Raw genomic sequence first — 16,748 nt, 5'->3', positions numbered from 1 at the left:
TTACTATCCTCACTTGTTCTCTTGAATCCAATCTTCACAAGATGGGAGTGCAAGCATTCATACTGTATGTGGGAAAAGCGGGACGATAGAACTCAAAATGTGGAAAACGGAGCTCTATGGAGCCTTGCTCACACACCCATAGGACTTCTTGGTGCAAGCTATAGAGTTATGAAGTATAACTCAACTTCCCAAGGATGGTTCCATGGTTCTCTATCTTTCACGGTCCCTCAAACCAATGTTTTTGCTCTTAGATCACTGAGCAAAATGGTTTAGGGATGGCAAATGCAAGAATGAGGGATGTTTTTTGTTGATTTAATATGAGATGCCTCCTAAGCTATGCATGATACTACAAATGCAATAAACTAATTATAAGATGACAAGGTTAGTAAACAAAACTATCCTAGCATACTATACTAGTTCATGATTTAAGCTATATGATAAGGAACATACTCTAAATTAGCATATTTAGATTAATTCCTGATTTAAAAGAGAAGCTAAATGATGAGCATATAAAATATGAAATCTTGAATGGATTTGAGTATAAGTGAGATGCTAAAGTCTTGGATCCTTTTTAAATGGAGGAATAAGAGCTCTATTTATAGCAAAAATAGGGCAATGGATGGCTAGGATTGAAAGGTTTAATCAAGGGTTGAGTTTGAAAGTTGTCAATCCATGTTTGCAATTTGCACCAATGAAATGGTGACAATTGTCAACATAAGGTTGGTTGAGAGGAGGTGTAAGAAGCATTAAATGCTTGAGAAGACCTCATGGTTACCCTAGGGGTTAAGGGTTAAGGTTAGGTTAAGGTTATCCATTGGATAAAGCTTTTACCCAAAGGATAAACTCTTGTGCAAAGGTTTAAGGATAACCATGGTCAAAGCAATAAATGCTTGATGAGACCCTTGGGTTAGATGGAGGTTGAGTTTATGGAAATTCTTTAACCATGTAAGAGGGTTTGAGTTAACCATTAATGGTTATGAAGACTTTGTGGATAATTTTGTAAGAGTCCTTCCAAATTTGGGGGCATTCAACAAGTTAGGATAAAGGCTTTAATGCATTTTGAAGACTTTACTCCAAATTTGAGAAGTGACCTCCTCAAATTTAGGGGAAAGTGATAATGAATGGGTTCTGGGCTAATTAATTAGCATTAGATGGATTCTAGAAGAAATTAGGAAGAGGGTTAGGATGCAAGTGGGAGGTGTAGGATTTTGCAAGTGGATGGAGAGATAATAGGATTTATTAAAATAAGTTGCTTTATTTCAATTTCGTTGCAATTAAATAAATTAGATTTATTTAATTTAGGATAACTATTTTAATTAAATTTGAATTTAATTAAAAAGTAGATAGAGGTTTTAATTGAATAAAATGGATTTATCCTATTAAATGGTATAGTGAATTTAATTGAGTAATTTACTTAATTAAATAGAGGAATGAGGATAATTTAATTAAATTAGATTTAATTAAACAGAGAAATGAACATAAAATATTCATTTAGGAATATGGTCATTTTTATACCTCTACACATACCATGCTCTAGGTGCCTGCTTTAGTCCATACAAGGCCTTATGTAGCCTACACACCATGTCACTGTCTTCTGATAGGGTAAACCCATCTGGTTGCTCTATATACACCTCCTCTTCTAGTATTCCATTTAGGAATGCAAACTTTACATCCATTTGATATTGTTGGTGTAAATAATTATTCATCTTGGATATTATTACAATTACTTAAGTTTACTTAGGAAATGCCTTTCATAGTAGTTTGGGTATGAGACACTGGGGTGTTTGTGCCACATTGGGATAGTGTGTGTAGGAGAATTTCCATCTTTTATGGTGTTGATCTTGTTGTTACACTCCACATTCAGTGGGTGATCCACCTCATGTGGACTATTATATTGTTTCTCCTACCTACCCACACCTATTTCCTACCTACCCTTGTTTCTTATTGAGCCACATGTCATGTTTGTGTGCTCACATATCCCTAGCCTTGCCTATATAAGCAAACTCATCTACATTGTATGTAATGGAACAATTGATCATTTATCTATTGATGAGAATACAGTTTATTCTTATCCTATATTTTGTCTCTCTATTGTACTTTTCATTAAGCTCTTGATATTGGCAAAATCTCACATGGTATCAGAGCCATTGGGGCTTCATTGTTTGGTTTTTGGAGACATTGTGGAAGGCTTCTATTTTCGGATTTGAGGGACTGCATTCTTTGGAGGCATCTTAGAGCATTTTCGACTTCACCATTGCGTCCGGGAGGCCATTTCCATAAAAATTGAGTATAAATTCGACCTATTTTTGGCAAAAATCAATTTTTGGGTGTGGAGGAAATTTTCTGCCCAATTTGGGCAGTACGGTACAAAATTTTTGGATTTTTTTTCTGAAAATTATTTTCCAGTTTGAAAAAAATTTTTGAAAAAAAAATAAAATAAATTTTTTTGGAAATTATTTTTGGGATCCGTACCTTTTGCCCAGTCAGCAGTGCATAGTCAACGCCACGTTAGCAGCACACAGTCAGCAGTCCAGTTGGCTGCCACGTCAGTAGTCCAATTGGCTGCCACGTCACCTGCCAAATTACTTGCACAGTCAATGCCATCTCAGCACCCAGTCAGCCATGAAGTTTGGACGACGGTCATACGACCATCAAATTTAACCCTACAATCTGCCGATGTCATCATTTTTTCAAAATTTTTGCAGGCCTCTCTCATTGAGCTTTTTTATTTTGCAGTTCAACTTCAAATGACCATATCTTGCTCATTTTTGCTCCTTTTTTGGTGCAATTTTTTTTGAAATGGGCTAGAATTTTGTGTACTTTCACGTGGTGGAATTATTTTCTAATTTTGATAGACAAAGTTTTCAGAATTCTCATTTTTTGGTGACTGTACCTATCCAATCCCTGTTTCTGCAACTTCCAGGTCTCCGTTCGGGCTCATACGAACTCCTTTTTAGGTGTCATTTTTTTTGAAAGTGCATTATTTTTTGTCTACTCTTAGAATATGCTATCAGTTTGCAACAATTGTGGGTAGAAATTGTACTTTCATCATATGGTCTTATTTGGCCAATTTGGCATTTGTATTGCATAGATCTATCTTTCTGATCTTTTGCTTTGAAGTTCTCAGCCTATTGGGGCAGTTGTAAAACAAAATCAGAATTCCACCTTACCATTGTTTGCAAGTGGCCTATTTTACACGCACTACATATAAAGTGCCAAAATCATCATTTTCTGGGGGGGTACTTTGATTGAGTGAATTTGGGAGGGTGTCTCTTGTTCTTTTGTGCTCTTGTGTTCCTTCCTTTCTACTGCTATGGGTTCTTCTAAGTTTCCTCTCATAACTCCTCAGAATTATGCTACTTGGAAAATTGATGCATGGAGTAAACTTATGGAAAAAGGACTAACTCATTACATTGATGGAACTATTGTTGCTCCCGCTGATCCTAAGGTTGATCTAGCTGGTCACTTGGATTGGCTCACTAAAAATATCATGGCAACTAGTACCTTAAGAAAGTATGTATCAAAGGATCTCATTTTTCATATTGAGAAGTGTACTCTAATCAAGGATGCTTGGAAAAAGTTTCAAGACTTATATGGTCAAGTTGATGAGATTAGGGGATATCAAATTGATAGTGATCTCACCATGTTGGATCCCAAGAACTTTGATACTATACAAGATTATGTCACTGAGGCAAATGAGTTGAGGGCACAACTCAAAGATTGTGGCATTGATAAGAAGGATACTCAATTGATATTCAATATGATAGGCAAGCTTCCACAAGAATATGCAGCATTTGTTTCTAGTTTCCAAACCCATAGGATGACAATGGGTTCAAGCTACACAATGCCTACATTTGATGCTTTCAATGAAATGTTGATGATGGAACAAACTAAGTTGATAAGCATGGGCATTCTTAAGACTTCTAAGTCTCAAGCATTAGTGGCAAATCAAGGGAACAAAGGAAATCAAGGAAAGGACAACTCAAACAAGAAGAAATGGCAATCAAAGCCTAAGGACAAAGCACCATCTTCTCCACAACAAGGAGATTCATTCTCTTCCAAGAGGGATAACTCACCAAAGAGGGAGAGACCTACTTGTGCCTATTGTAAAAAGTTTGGTCATGAGGAGCATCGTTGTCATTCTAAGAAGATTGATGAGCTCACACATATCATCAAAAAGCATAAAATTGATTTGCCTAATGTCTACAAGAAGGATGATTCATCAACTTCCACTTCCTCACATTCAAAAGGAAAAGGGCAAGCATTCATGGCTTCTACAAGTGGGAAGACTCGCTCTTTTGGGACAAGAAAAGGAAAAGCTCTATGTGCTACTATTAGTCATGATTCAGAGATGGCTTCTAGATTCAGGGGCTTCTCATCATATGGCATCTTCGCAGTCTATGTTCTCTACATTTAAGCCTTGCACCATGCCACAGATTTTGATGGGCAATCATACATACATGGATGTGATTGGGAAAGGATCTATTGACATTGGGGATAACTCCTTCAATATTGTGTTGTGTGTACCCCACTTGACAAACAATCTCCTTTCTATCTATCAAATCACACATGGCGCAACTAAGAGAGTTATGGAGTTCACACCTGAGTCAGTTTTCATTAGAGACTTGGAGATTAGAGCTATCATTGCGATTGGGGTGGTTGATCATGCATCTCGGTTATACTCCTTTTCAGATTTTGTTGTTGATGATGATTTCACATTTGATGATTCTACACATGATGATCACACTTCTTGTGATGGTTTAGTTTTTGAGGAGAACTTTCGACACTTGAACATGGGGATTCTCACATGTGACCCCGTTCTTGAGCCTTGTATTCCATCTCCTCGTATTGATATCACATCACCTATTGCACCTGATGATGCAGATAGTGTGATAGTTTTGCCTTCATGTGATTCAGTGCAACAGGATATTCATTGTCTTCCAGCTTCAGATTCATGGGATGATTACTTGACAGACATTGCAGGTTTATTTATGGAATCCTACATTGCATATTTGGGAGACATCATTGATGACATTCATCTTCTCTTTGATGAAGGTGATCCTTCTTCGATTGTTGCGAGGGAACACTCTGATCCTCTTTTTCATTCTCTACATGATCATTCTTTCGAGGTTGACATGATTGTGGATACTTATGTACAACAGTTGGAGGAGGTCTCTTTATTTTTTGAGGAGACATGTGAGTCTTTGGGACATGTTCTACATCCATCTCCACTAGATCTTGGAGTGCCTTTTTCAGCAGTGTGGCACAATTTACCACCTTTGGAGGGGGTATCTTTCAGCATTGACATGGGGACACTTGAGCAGTTTTTAGAGATTCCTTTCATCATGATTTTTCTTCATACATCTTCCCTTCATGATTGGGGAGACTTCATGGATACACCTTTGGTTTTGTTTCTTCCTAAGGGGAGGAATGTTGTTCGACGATCATGGAGTAGTTTCTTCATACATTGAGCTTCTATCATTGGTGCAGATTCCACATTGAGGGGGGGCTTCCTAGCTTCTCTTCTTCTCTCATATGGGGGGGACTTTTTCCTCACATGGGGTTTTGTCCTTCACATACTTCTATGAGAGTTCTTTGTATCTAGTTTTCATCTCTCTTTTGGGGGAGGGTTTTTTCCCATTGGGTTTTTCTCTCTTTCCCTACTTTGTGAGAGATTTCATTGCATTGGTTTTCATGCATTTGCATTTGTTCATGGGTACCTAACATGGCCTTGTAGCCGAGACCCATCTTGCATTGCTTAGTTGCATTGTAGACTTAAGTGCATTCCCCTAAGTTGCACTTAAGGGGGGGTGTTGGTGTAAATAATTATTCATCTTGGATATTATTACACTTACTTAAGTTTACTTAGGAAATGAATTTCATAGTAGTTTGGGTATGAGACACTTGGGTGTTTGTGCCACATTGGGATAGTGTGTGTAGGAGAATTTCCACCTTTTATGATGTTGATCTTGTTGTTACACTCCACATTCAGTGGGTGATCCACCTCATGTGGACTATTATATTGTTTCTCCTACCTACCCACACCTATTTCCTACCTACCCTTGTTTCTTATTGAGCCACATGTCATGTTTGTGTGCTCACATATCCCTAGCCTTGCCTATATAAGCAAGCTCATCTACATTGTATGTAATGGAACAATTGATCTTTTATCTATTGATGAGAATACAGTTTATTCTTATCCTATATTTTGTCTCTCTATTGTACTTTTCATTGAGCTCTTGATCTTGGAAAAATCTCACAGATATACTTTGAATCCCTTGAATGTTGTATATGCAAGAAGCATACGAACTCCTTCCAATCTGGCTACTGGAGCAAAGGTTTCTCCATAGTCTTCTCCTTCTTCTTGGCCATATCCCTTACACACCAATCTGGCTTTGTTTCTAACCACTGAGCCATTTTCATTCAGCTTATTTCTGAAAACCCATTTGGTGCCAATGACATTTTTATGCTTCGGTCTGGGTACCAAAGACCATGTACCATTCTTTTCTATCTGGTCAAGTTCCTCTTCCATTGCCTTGATCCAGTCTTCATCTTTATGTGCCTCTCTGAATCTTGTAGGCTCAAATTTAGAGATCATGCAAGAGTTTTCTTTGATCTTTCTTCTTGTAAGAATTCCTGCATCCTTGTCTCCTATGATCTGCTTTGGATCATGATTTAGCTTTACATACCTAGGAATGATCTTAGTTGTTTCTTCTTTCTTTTCTTCTTCATCCTCATCTTCATCAGCATCAGTATCTGGTGTAGTAGCATTGTTACTGGTGCTTGGTTGTTTTGCAACCGGTTCCCAAAAGGTTACTACCAGTTCATCTGCTACTTGCTCACTATCGGTTTCCTCAGATTTCTCAGAGGTTTTATCAACTCTAACATTGATGCTTTCAACAATTCTTTGAGTCCTATTGTTGAAACATTTGAGAGCTTTTCTCTTTGTGGAATATCCTAGGAATATTTCCTCATCACATTTAGCATCAAACATGCTCTGATGTTCACTCCTCTTGATATAACATCTACTACCAAACACTCTGAAGTAGCTTACCACTCGTGTCTTATCGGTCCAATATTCATAAAGTGTTTTGTCCTTACCCTTTTTTATGAGTACCTGGTTCATTGTGTAGACTGCAGTGCTCACCTCTTCTCTCCAAAAGGTGTGAGCAACCTTTCCTTGGATCAACATAGTTCTAGCTGCTTCAACCACAGTCCGGTTGTTTCTTTCTGCTAGGCCATTCTGGTGTGGAGTCCAGGGGGCAGACAGTTGTCTCTTGATGCCATTCTCTTCACAGTATTGGTTGAATTGACTAGAAGTGAATTCTCCTCCTTGATCAATTCTTAAGCACTTAATCCTCTTACCGCTTTCTTTTTCTACAAGTTCTCTGAAGGCTTTGACCTTTCCAAAAGCTTCAGATTTATCCTTCAAGAATGTGACCCACATCATTCTTGAGCAATCATCAGTAAGAATCATAAAATACCTATCTCCCTGCACACTCCTAGTTTTCATAGGACCACACAAATCAGTATGCACAAGATCAAGTAAATTTTCTACAGTGAAAGGTTTACCTTTGAAGGTTGAGGAAGACATTTTCCCCAGTTGACACTCTCTGCACAAAGGATTTTCTGGTTTGCTCAGCATAGGCAATCCTCTAACTGCCTTGATCTTACTGGCCTTCACAATATTGTCAAATTTTACATGGCAGAGTCTCCTATGCCATATCCAGCTATCCTCAAACTTAGCCATAAGATATGTACTGACATTAGCATTTAGCTGGAATAGGTTACCTTTGGTTTGCATACCGGTAGCCATCAGTTCACCATTCTTTCCCTTGATTTTGCACACTCCATTTCTGAATTCCAGAGTGAGTCCATTAACATTCAGTTGAACAACACTCAAAAGGTTGTGCCTGAGACCTTCTACCCAATACACATTGTCAGCACTGCTTCTTCCATTCAGAGAGATGGACCCTCTGCCTTTTACCATACATGGTGCATCATTACCAAAATGAACCACACCGCCATCATACTCTTCCAGAGATAGAAACTTACTCCGGTCACCAGTCATATGGTGAGAACAGCCACTGTCAATAATCCACTCATTGGAATTATCAAAGCGGGAGACAAGAGCCTTCTTGTCTGACAAATCTTCCTTGACCGCTACAAACACAATATCTTCATTTTCTTCATCTTCTGATTCCTCGTTAGTGACACCTTCATCAACTGCTACAAAACAGTTTCTCCGGTTTCCTCCTTTGAACTTCTTGAACCTCTCCGGTTTATCCTTGTTGTCACCATTTGGGCAGTTTACAACAATGTGTCCTATCCGGTTACAAGAAAAGCATTTCAAAGGAAGCTTACCTCTATATTTACCTGTTCCCTTGGGAAATCTCTTGGCAAGAAGAGTTTCAAATTCCATCAGGATCTCCTCTTCATCCATTTCTCTACTTTGTCTTGGTTCACCAATGGTACTAGCTTCTTTGCCTTTTCTAGATGGTGCAACAAATGCTTTGAAGGCTGATTGAGTCTTTTGAATACTGCCATCATAATTATTTAGCTCATAAGATGTTAACTTTGCAATGATGGAGTCCAGGGATACCTTTGTCTTGTCTACAGACCTCAACTCCTGAATAACAACAACCCTTATTGCATAGACTAGTAATAAGGATCTCAAAACTTTGCTAACAACAGTGGACTCTTCCATTTTACCACCTGCACTCTTGATATCTCCAACAACAATTTTGATTCTTATTCCATATTGTTGAATGGTCTCTCCTTCAACCATCCGCATGTCTTCAAACTTTCCCTTAAGCCTTTCTTCCTTAGCTTGTTTCACATGCTCATCACCGCCATAGATATTCTCAAGGGCATCGCATACTTCTTTGGGATTCTCTTTGTCCTGAACATCAATAAACTCAATATCAGATAAACTGCTAATTAGGGCTTCTATGACTTGCCGATTCTCTCTCTTTTGATCATCGGTGAGAGTACCGGTAGGGATAACATAAGCATTCTCAACATAGCTCCAATGTTGAGCACCCATGCTTCTGATGTATATCTTCATTCTATCCTTCCATATTTTAAAGTTGTCTCTGTTGAAATTTGGACCTTCCCTCTTCATCATTAGAGTAGGATCTTTACCTCAAGCGGTTAAGCTTACAACATAGAGGACCTGGAGGATGCTCTGATACCAATTGATAAATCAATGATGAACAGTTAGTACCAAACCGATACTGAGAGGGGGGTGAATCAATATTGATAAAAACACTTTTCCTTGAACCAGTTTGACGGAGAACAATGCACTTTGATTGGCAAGAAATAACACCGGTCTACACCAGATTACTACCGATTAAGCATAGTGAAAGACATAAACTGGTAACTCAACTTTCCACACAATCTAACATCTTATTTCCACTTTACCCATATGCATACACTAGTAATACTTCAACTGAAATGTAAAGACTTGTTGGTTCAACATGCTTTACCGCTTAACAGAGAATAACAAAGCATCACACATAACAGACATATTTTTCACGTGGAAACCCAGCTGGGAAAAACCGCGGTGGGGATGAATACCCACAAGATGTTCTTTAAACCCTTTTGAAGTCCTCTCTGTTAGAAGCCTAGTCCGGTTAAAGACTTTACAATAGGTTCTATTAGGAACCGATCCTATTAGAGATCACCCGGTTAAGGGATGGCTAAAATACCCGGTTAAGGGTTAAACCCTGTTAAAGGTTACCTTATTAGAGGATTTTTAGAACTCAATGATTTTGAGTCACCCTGGTAAAGGATTTACAACAAGTCAGTTAAATCTACCTTGTTAAGGGACTTTCCAACTGTTGAAGTGGTTAAAGGTCAACAGGTATTACAATGATCTAGTAATAACACTCAATGCCAATGCAGATCCACTTTAGTTCCTTCCTTCTGCACTCACACTCTGTAGGTATCTATTCTCTTATCTGGTCTAGCAAGAATCACATATCTTTGCACTTAGATACACACACAACATTTTCCAACAGCCTCAACATGAAAAACAACATCGATCTTAGAGGAAACAGATAGGTCGGTAGCATAAACCCTAAACCTTAAACATTTAGGTTAAGCAATTCCGTCGGCTCAATCCTAACTGTTGATCATATTGCATTGATTACAACAGTCTTGAACAGATCTCAAGACGTTCTCCATCGTTCGTTCTTCATCGCTTCTTGGAGGCTGATAACCCATCACGTGTTCTCCACCATTTACAAAGACTTCGCACATTCCTGAGCTAGATAGGATCAATCTCCTTCGTGCAAGATCCTTCACACGCACAAGGCTAATGTGGCAACACAATCTATTCTTCATTACAATGCTAACACATAACACAATGTCATTAGTTGAATCACATAGGCATAAAACACTTCAATCGGAAACCCTAAAGCTAAGACTACCAACCGATAGTCATACCATATGGAACCTTGATACAAAACATTCCATATATCAGTTCACATTCCAACATATCGGTTCACTTGGACAAACATACCGCTTCACTTTTTCATATATACCGGTTCTCTTGCAAGTGCTTACTTCAATATACTGATTCACTCTTCATCATATTGACATCAATGACAACATACAATATCATCATGTCAACATACTCTACACATATGCCAACATTATCATCTTTGATCGATTTATTATCGATCTTTGTCAATCAATGGCAGATCCTTGTCAGATATCTATTTTGATCATGATCGTCATCATGTATTTATTTCATTTATTGCATTTTTACCTAATTCATTTCCTGATTCTCCTAGGGTTTTATGATATAATTATAAGTCCTATTAACATTCTTCCTTAGTTTAAATGAATTTATTCATTTAACCTATGTCACTATTAAATAAATTATTTAATTGGCCAATTGAGTCCCTTTTGTGAGAGAAATTAATAAATGTAATTTAGTAATTTCTCCCACCTTTTTCTCTCCTAGCATTTCCCCTTATTTTCTCCTCTTTTTTTGCTTAATTTGTCATAAGTGGGAAGCATGTTTTTCTCTTTATTTGTCATATTCTTAACATAGAAACTCGTCCTAGCCCTTGCATATTTGTCATAAAATGACATACAAATTTGTCATAATCAATGCCTTTTTCGAATGAATTTGCCTCTTTCGAATCATTCATTCTAGTTTGATTGATTCATCAATTCACCTATAAATTGAGCATTCTTCTTCATCTTTTTCAACCATGCTTTTAGTATCCTTATGCTACAACTTTTTCTATCATCTTTCTTTCATAACACTTGCTTTGTAGGTGAGATCTACAAAAATCAATTTGAAGGAGAAAGAAGAACAATGGAGGAACAATAAAGGAGATTCCAACATTTTGGTTTGCATTTCAATTTTAGAATCTTGTCTTTATGCCTTTGTTGAATGTGTTAGGATTTGATTTCGTAGCTTATTATTTTTTCATGGTTAACTAATATTATGTTATGAACCTTATGCATAATTTCCTATATCACAACCGAAAGAGTACTAGTGGAGGTGTATTCTTTTTAGGAGACAGATTGGTTTGTTGGCTTAGTAAGAAATAAGATTCAATTTTCCTATCTACTACTAAAGCAAAATTTATTATAGCAGCATCTTGTTGTACTCAAGTGATGTGGATGAGATAGACTCTTAAGGATATCAAGTTATCATATGATGAAACAATTCCTATTTTGTGTGATAATTTACAAGTGCAATAAACATTTTAAAGAATCTTGTTATGCATTCAAGAACAAAGCATATTTCAATCAGATATTATTATTTGAGGGAGAAAGTTGCTGAGAAGAAAGTTCGGTTGGAATACATTTCTACAAAGGAGCAGGTTGCAAAGGATTTCTATAAAGGCATTAGCAAAGGATTCATTTGAGTTTCTTTGGGAGAATCTTGGGGTCATTGCCCCTTCTTCTAGTTAGGTGCATTTTTTGGGGATGCATCTCTCTAGGGGGAGCTTTCATGCCTATTTCTTTTCCTGGATTGATATTTTGGCTTCTCTCTGGGGGAGCAATGGTGTGTAGAGTTGTTGTGACCTTTGTCCTTGATGTGGTCGGCAGTATGCATTGAAGTATTATTGTTGTTGTCATTGATGTCAAACTTGTGGTTTCGGTTTGGTTCAGATTGTCTGTGGTGTAGAGTTATCTTGTTGTGGTGTTGGTGTAGTCTTTCTATTTGTTGTTCTAGAAGTGCTTGGGTCCGGAATCAGTTGTTGGATTTGATTATTCTAGTTATATTTGTTGATAATAGTTTCCCTATCATGGATATGATGAATCTGAGGTCTAAAAACATCTTTGTGCTCTCTGGGTGTTGTGATATTGTTTGTTGGTGGTTGAGAGATTATATGTTTGACTTATCCTTAGGTCTGGATATGATTTGCGAAAGCACGGTTGATATTTTATGGGTCTCATTTTTGCGTGTGGAGATCTAGGTTTCAATTATTTGTTTGAATAACATGTTTTGATCAATGTTTTGATACTAGGATGTGTTGTTAGTTAGGTTTCAATGATTGTGGATCGGTGGATTGATCTTTAGAAGATGTGTTTTAGTCCTCTCTTTATCCTAGAGTGGATTAGCATGTGTGTTTTTTATTTGAAAAGTATTTATCTTGTTTAGGCCAACTTGGTTCGAGCTTTAATGATCTATCTTGTATATAAGATAATTTTATGTTTGAATTAGAGTGTCGAAATTTGGAAAGTGTGTACGTGATGAAGTGAAGAGTAAAAATCAAAAGAAGTTGAGCAAAGAAGAAGAGTTGTGTTCAAATGATATGCAAGTTGTGTTGAAGACTGTTGCAGTGATTTGAGAAAGAGTGTTGGAAGTTGAGAACATAGTTATGTGTGTTGTTGGTCTCTTGATGCATAGTTCAAGGATAGCTTTATTATTAGGAAATCCTTCTTTTCAGTTCATTCTTGTATCTTGTCCTGAGTACATAGTTAGCTTCAGATTGTGCAAGTCCTCTAAATGCATCTTTTCCCACGAGCAGTTAGCCTTGGTGCACAAGTTTAGAGAAATTAGCTTTATCTTTGTAATTTTTTCATATATAGTGGATATATTTTGTGGACAGGTGCTCATCGTGGTTTTTCCTTGTTCAGGTTTTCCACATATAAATCTTGGTGTTCATATGGTGGATATGTGTTAGTGTGTAATTGTTTATATGTTGGTGTATGTGTTTGTTTTGATTGATTCACCCCCCCTCTCTCAATCATGTTGTGGGTTCAACAGAACATGTCTAACATAACTTGCTAGACTATTTTCTACTCTTCTCCTCTTCTTTCTTGGATTACCTAGCATAACGCATCTTACTAGCTTGTGGAATTCATGATCTCTTTCTTTCTCTCCTCTATGATCCCATAGCATACCTTTGCTAGTTGATTGGACCATGGAGTCTTCTCTTATTTTTTATGTGTGCTCTTTCTCTTTCTGGGTGATCACTTGTGCTCTTGCAATAGCACTCTAAGTGTGATATTAGTGTTTGAGACATTTTGATTATTGAGGTCCCTTCATCTAGTTGACTTGGAGCCTTTAGTACTAATCGGGCTTTTGTGTGTCTTTTGTTTTTATTTTTGTTTTTGTTTTCATTTTTGTGTATCCTTGCACGTGGTTGTATGAGTTAATATCCTTGGTTTGGGGGCTTGTTCCCTTGAACTTAGTGATTTTTTATCTCTTTGCAATCTTTCCCAATGCCTCTATCTTTCTCTCTCTTTCTTCTACTTTACCATGAGTATGTGTATAGGCTCATACTCTTGCTAAAGTTGGGGCTAAATGCAATGTCGTAAATTGCATCCCTATACAATTTCCTGCTTAGCTAGTCCCTATTTTGGCATGTATGGTCTCCTGCATCTAGTCCCCTTCTCCATAGCTTAATTCAACATTTCTTTTTGACACCTCCTTCCGAAATTGGACCCCAAGTTTGAATTTGGGGCAACATTAGGGGGGACTACGTTGATCAGATTGGCCCAGTCTTAGGACTAGGCCGATTAGTTCAACCCGACCCCAAATGTTTGACCCCAAATTTGAATCACATAACACTTGAAGTGGTTGGACAAGAAATATTTTCCTATGTCATCCTACTCCAAGTTTTACACTCTAAAATTCTTGAGAGAGGTATATAAGCAAGGTATCCTCCTTATTTTGGGTAAGTCAACATCAATCAATAAGGAAATATGAGATTAAGCATTCAAGGCATTTGATCTCATGATATCCTTTATTATGGCAACCTTCAACAATTTTCATGCAAACATGTATTTTCTTATTCTTTTTAGGTCTTTTGTGTCGAGTCATGCTATTGCATTAACATTTTTTGATCATTCTCAGGTAATCACTCTATTGATGGATTCTAGAATTTGAGGGATGAAATTCCAAAAGATGGGAGGCAAATTCTTAATTAGGATCCAGCGAGGGCAAGAGGGAGCCAAAATCTCTTCATTAATCCCATCAAAGGACCATATGAGGGCTCTGAAGGTGGTTTGACCAACAACCCATAATTGTTTTTGGAGGACCCCTATCTGTGATTTATTATCTTTGAAGAAAATGACGAATAAACATTTTTGAATCATTCTATAGAAAGAGAAATTAAACCCTAGCTTTTTAATCCATACATTTTTCATCCAGTCATCTAGAAATTTTGTAGTCGGACATCTATCTAAATTAGTAACAACAAAGAAGATGGTGATGTCTTGAAGCCAAGGATTTTCCAATTCAAGAGCTTTGGTCATAGAATCATTAGGTGAAATAGATAAAAGGTACAGAGAGGCAAGGAAGGGCCCTTACCTCATCCCTCGTCCTCCATCTCTGCCATCGCACCCAGAGGATGAAGCACTTACCAGGTCAAACTTGGCTTCACGAGGGACTTGCATAGTGTCTCCAACAATGACGTCTCTAAATGACTTGCCGATAAGTCCTTCTTCCACCACTTTCAAGGATATTGGTTGGGTCGAGTTAATGCCCAGCCCACTTGTTTCCTCTTCCATTGGGCATTGATTATGGCTGCCTCCTTCATATGCCTGCAATAAATTCTACCGAACAGAGAGAGCTAGGCAGAGAATGAAGCAAAAATAATGGGTTAGAAAGGAAAACAAGAGAGATAAATTTACCACCGTGGAGGAGGCCTTACCACCTCCTCCACATGCAGGAGCGGGAACCCCAATTTCAAGTGTAGCCAGAAGGTCCACGTCAAACCCTAGGTTGTAGAGCCCGCCATCACAATCTCACCTGATCAATAATCCTAATTTTTATTTTTTTTAATTGCTATTCAATTTGATAGCATAAGGGTACTACTTGACTCATGGATCTTGAAATGAGGAGGGTAAAGCTCTCTTAAATAGAATTTTTAAGTAGAAGTTGGAGGGCTAGGATTTGAAGATGGATCAAGGGCTAAGATTGTTTACAGGGAAAAGGTCTTTAGCCTTTGGACAAGTGTATCAAGAGGGTGCAAGATGTTTTGGTCAACGATGGAGATTTTATCAAGATATGAGATTAAATGGAATAAGAGAAAACATTCTCATAGAAAAGAGAAGAAGAGACACATGTCTCCTCTCACAAGTGTGAGATATTAGAGATAGGGGATAATAATCCTCTTGGTGTCCTCATCCTAAAGAGAATGATCGATCATTCAAGGCCATTTTGATTTGAGTCAACTGTTTAATTTTTAGAAATTATAATTATCAACAAAAATTACTTTGTTTTAGAAGTACCTTGATGCATCCCCTTTTTAAACCTTAACCTAATTTTTAAAGGAACCCCATGGAAAGACTCAAATTCAAATATAACCATTTATATATGTAGGAAATAAGACAAACAAGAACTAAATTTAAGAAGCGCTTATTTTGCATCTGAAGTAATTAGCTTGGCTTGAAAAACGTTAAAATTGTCAGTATAGTGTAAAACATATTGGTTTTTTGTAGCCCCCATGGGTTAGAGTAGTTGGTCTTAAGTCTCGGGTTTGCTCCCTAGGGTCTTGGGCTTGACTCTCTCTCACGGACTTGTTTAGCCGCAGACACCTAGGGGTGGTGCTGATTGCACCATGGACATAGGGACTAGTCTCGCTCCCAGCTCACCCCTTGCCTGAACCAGGGTAAGGTCGGGGCGTTGGGCTAGGGCCACGGGGACACCCTGACAAGAGGGAAAAAAATATTGGTGTTTTGTAAATATCCCAAAGAATAGAATATTGCATTATAAAGATTCTTATAGATTTGACCACTCAATTATCTTGTCCTCTTGCTGCAAGAATTATCTACAAAAAACTCTACCATCCCATGGCTAAATCTCACAAATGGACCTCATTGATTTGCGCATTTTGAGGTCAGCTAGATCAAGTTGTCTCCTGAAACATGGTTGAAGATTGTGAATCCTAGATTTTAGCTTGTCACTAGCAAATCTTTCATCAAATTTGTGAATGGAAGCCTTTATTTCAATTTAGAAGCTAGGGGTTTGAATGGCATTCATATTGAATAGAGGGTGCATGAGTTTCATTTTAAAAAGCTACAACGATATCTGACACGATACTATTTTGGCTCTTCATTTCTTTATCCAAAATATAATGGAGCGTAATCATTCTCACAAACTCAACTGAATTATTTTCTCGCTAGGTATTTCACTTAGGAGCCATTATAAGATGATGAGTAGCAAAACATATTTCTTATTAAGGCTTTTCCAATATGTTACCTTCCATAGGGTATAAGTTTTAAACCATTAACCTAATTTTGGCAACCTTTTCTCAACTATTCGTACA

This window comes from Cryptomeria japonica, chromosome 5 (genome assembly GCF_030272615.1).
Source record: "Cryptomeria japonica chromosome 5, Sugi_1.0, whole genome shotgun sequence".
Classification (NCBI taxonomy): domain Eukaryota; kingdom Viridiplantae; phylum Streptophyta; class Pinopsida; order Cupressales; family Cupressaceae; genus Cryptomeria; species Cryptomeria japonica.
Note: the sequence above shows the minus strand (reverse complement) of the source record.